General features: G+C 40.4%; 1 non-coding gene across 1 annotated transcript; it reads right to left on the bottom strand.

Moving 5' to 3' along the window:
• Positions 1-401: 401 nt before the first annotated feature.
• Positions 402-507, bottom strand: LOC145593201 (small nucleolar RNA R71). The gene has a single exon (XR_014102576.1). It is a non-coding gene; the product is annotated as a small nucleolar RNA R71 (small nucleolar RNA).
• Between the last annotated feature and the right edge of the window lie 3,545 nt (positions 508-4,052).

The raw sequence follows: 4,052 nt of genomic DNA, 5'->3' as shown, positions 1-4,052 counted from the left end.
AGAGGAACAAGCAAGCATGGGAGAAAATCCAAGGGTGGCGTTGAAAGAATTGGGGATTCTCGGTGCATATAGATTTGAGAGTGGGATTGCTCCACCTACAACACCGGCAAATGACTTTGAAATAAGACCGGCTATGATCACTTTGATAGAGAGACGACAATTTAGTGGGGCCAAGCATGAAAGCCCGCTAAATCATCTCAAGGAGTTTGAAAACTATTGCAATACTATCAAGGTGAATGGAATTTCCCAAGAATTCATCCGCCTCAAGCTTTTTCCCTTTTCGCTCATAGGGCGTTCCTTGGAATGGCTAGAAAAGGAAGTCAAGCCGAATTCTCTAAGGACATGGGATGAAGTGACCAAAGAGTTTCTATCCCATTTTTATCCACAAAAGAAAACAGCGGAGGCTAGAGCTTTGATTCAAGGTTTCAAGCAAAAGCCTAGTGAGAGTCTCTATGAAGCATGGGAGAGATACAAAGAGTATCAAAGAGAATGTCCTCACCACGGAATTCCCACTTACCAAATTATTCAAATCTTCTATGGAGGCCTTAGTCCTCAAGGAAAATCGTGTTTAGATGGAGGAGCCGGAGGTCCTATCATGAACAAAACGGAAGAGGAAGTGGTGGACATAATTGAAGATGTAGTGAAGTATTATAGAGATTGGCAAGATGGATAAAGAGAGTCAACTAGAAAGAGTAGCTCTTCGGTGTACTCGGTTGATCATCTCAATGCAGTCAACAATCTATCCTCACAAATGACAAACTTGGGGAAGGAGATGTGCGCTATCAAGGCGAAGTTAGAAAGTGCTACCTACCAAGTTTCAAGTCTTCCCTCCCAATCTAAGGGGAGAGGTATGTCTTCTAATTCTCAACTCCCTCCTTCTTCTAATAACATGCCTAGTGGATGCTTGTTTTGTGATGATTGTGGGTCGTATGATCATGATGTTTCTAGTTGCCCTCATGCACGTATGGATGTTTGCGATGATCAAGATGGAAATGTGAATGAGCATGTGAACTATGTGTCAAATAATCATGATTCTAGGTTTGAGAATCAAAGAGGTCAATGGAATAGGAATTACAACAATCATGGCAATATTGACAACTACAACCAAGGTGGTGGTAATAGGAACCATGGGAACAAAAATGCCCGAGGTAACTATAACAACAAAGGTTATAATAGCCAAAATCATAACCAAAATTATGGCAATCATAACCAAGGTTATGGTAACCATAATCAAGGTAGAGGTAATTGGAACAATCAAAATAGGGGAAATTTTCAAGGGGGTCCCCCACTCGGTTTTGCTCCAAAGGCCTAAAATGATAATTCCTATGTTCAAACCACTTCTTCTTCACATAGAACCAATTTGGAAGAAACCATTGAAAATCAAACAAAGTTGTTGAACACTTACATGGCCGCAAGTGACAAGAAATTCAATGAAATGATGACTCATAATAAGATTCTTGAAAACCAAATTTCTCAACTTGCTAATGCTTTGAAAGACCATGCTAGTCCTTCTTCTTTACCTTCCCAAGGCCTAGATCCCAAGAGACCGGTCAATGACAAATCACAAAGGTTCAGAATGTCTTTCCTAGTGGTGTTGTAGAGGTTTCAATGATGGTTTCTTCGTCTCCGTTTAAGGTCAATGGCCATCGACTCAAGAAGTATTTCGATTGTGCTTTTGGCCTTATTCACACTCCGACAACTACCTTAATAGGTGGAGAACGTTGAGCTATGACGTTAAACAAGCGCTTCCCGGGAGGCAACCCGGTTTTCTAACCCTTTTCTTTTGATTTTTCATATTTCTATATCTCTTTTATTTTTGAGAATTTATCTTATTCTTCTTTGTTTTCTTTATTTTAGGTGCCATGAGATTGGATCGATGAAAATTTCCAACAATTTCGGTGTTAATTCAAGGTTTCTCGAGGTTTGGGTAAGCATAAGTGAAGAAGCTTGTTGGGGTTTTATGCTCTCGTGTTTGCATATTCATTGATTTTCTATTCTTTTTCGAGTGAGTTTTCAACTATCTCGTTAATGCAAATACGAGAGTATTTTCATGGCCGAAATTTTCTTGCTTGGTGCGCACGCATCATAGGTTGCGTGCGCGCACCAAAGGGGTCATATATCTTAGCTCATGTGATTGAAATTTGACGGTTTTTTAACCCCCCCGGTACCCCCTTGGTGCGCACGCACCAACATCCCTGCGCGCGCGCACCAAGAGGGTTAGATTTTTTTGGCCTGCTTTTGGTGCGTCTCAAGCGAGAATCAACCCCCCAGCCCCTACCTGGTGCGCACGCACCTCCTTATTGCACGCACGCACCAGGTAGGCAGCGTTTTTGGCCAATGTTGCATCCCCGAACTCGCAGCAAATCCCACCCCCTGCCGTCGTTGGTGCGCACGCACCAACCCCTCTGTGCGCACGCACAATCGACAACAGCTACAACCCCTTCTTCGTCCCTTTTTCATTCCCCTATCCTCCCTTATTCATTCCATTCTCTCTCCCCGAATTCCCTTTCATTCCTCTACCCTTTCTTCTCTCTTCAAACCCCTATAATCTCTTTGAAAATCAAGAAACTTAATCCTTTTTTATTTCAATTCATCACAAATTACATTAACCTCACTTAAATCTTTCAAAAAATAAAAATAAAAAAAAAAACTGAAAATTTGGGGCTAAATTTCGAATTTTTGAGGGTTTGCTTTGGTGCTTGAATCTCAACTTTGGGTGTTCTAATTGTTCTATATTCATCAATTGCGCAATTTTCAAGTAATTCAAAGCTTCATTGAGGTATAATTTCTCACTTTCTAGTCATCTTCTTCCTCATTTTTGAAGCTTGAAACTCTTGTTTTTGCTTTCATGGTAGAACTCCGTTGTTGGTTCTTTTAACTTGTAATTTGTGTTGAATGATGTTATTAGATTTTAAATTGAATCTTTTTCATGATGAATTTGTATACCTTGCTTGAATCCTTGATTCACCATTGTTGGTCATTTTCTCTCTCATGGGTATTCTATATGATAGTTTCATTTCTTTGATAATTCAATGTTTTGAGATTAATTTGCTCATAATGATTCATGATTTGGTCTCATGTGTCCAATTTCGCCTTTACTTCATGTCTAGTTGCTTCAAGCTTATGTCTTAATATTCATGGCATTGTTCATGTGTGACCATTTCTTGTTTCATTTTTAATTGAATAATGTTTGTGCTTGATAATAGAGCAATTTCTTTTGAATATTCTAGAACAATGATAATTGTACACGAATTGCTCATGAATTGCTTTGCTTCTTGTAGATGGTTCCCATCCATCATAAGAAGCGTGCTAGAACAAGTTCAAGCAAAGTTAGGCGCGTTGTTCCACCTCCCCCCGAGGTGGTAGAGACATACGGCATTGAATTCTCTAAGGAATTACATTGGGATAGGTTCAAGCAACTATCCAAGCGGAAGCTCAAGTCAACAAGATTCTACGATCAAACAACAACCAAACTCCTTGGCATAGATGATGACATTCGCTACCTAGCCAAGAACCTCGATCTCTTAGAGTTCTTGGATTTGAGCGCCCCTACCTATGCTAGGGTGACATATGAGTTTCTATCATCCCTTGAAGTGGTCCGAGAGTCAAGCGGTGACTCCTCAAGAACTTTGACATTTCAACTTTTCAATAATGATCATCGGTTGTCGGAGTCACAACTTTGTTCCTACTTTCGGTTTCCTTGGGCCGTTGATGAAGACCATCTTGTCTATCTGGCCAATGGAAAAATTTCTAGTGACCATGAATATGATGAGCTTAGGTGGTAGCGGCGTATCTCTGATGAGAGAAAATATGAGCCTCAAACTTCTAAATCCGCATAGATCGTTCATCCGGCCATAAGATACTTCTATCGTATTCTCACTTATGCCCTTTACTCTAAGGACTCTTTGGGAGCTATCTCCCGTGAGGAGCTTTGTTCGCTATGGATTGTCGATCAGGAGTCGCATGAGATCGACCTTGTTGATTTCACTCAGCATTTAATCAACCGATTTTTTGATATCCAAGATGGTGTTTTGTTCTCGGGAATCATCCAA

The sequence above is a fragment of the Chenopodium album genome, chromosome 18 (genome assembly GCF_948465745.1).
Source record: "Chenopodium album chromosome 18, dcCheAlbu1.1, whole genome shotgun sequence".
Lineage (NCBI taxonomy): Eukaryota > Viridiplantae > Streptophyta > Magnoliopsida > Caryophyllales > Amaranthaceae > Chenopodium > Chenopodium album.
Note: the sequence above shows the minus strand (reverse complement) of the source record. Positions and strands in the feature narration are given on the sequence as shown.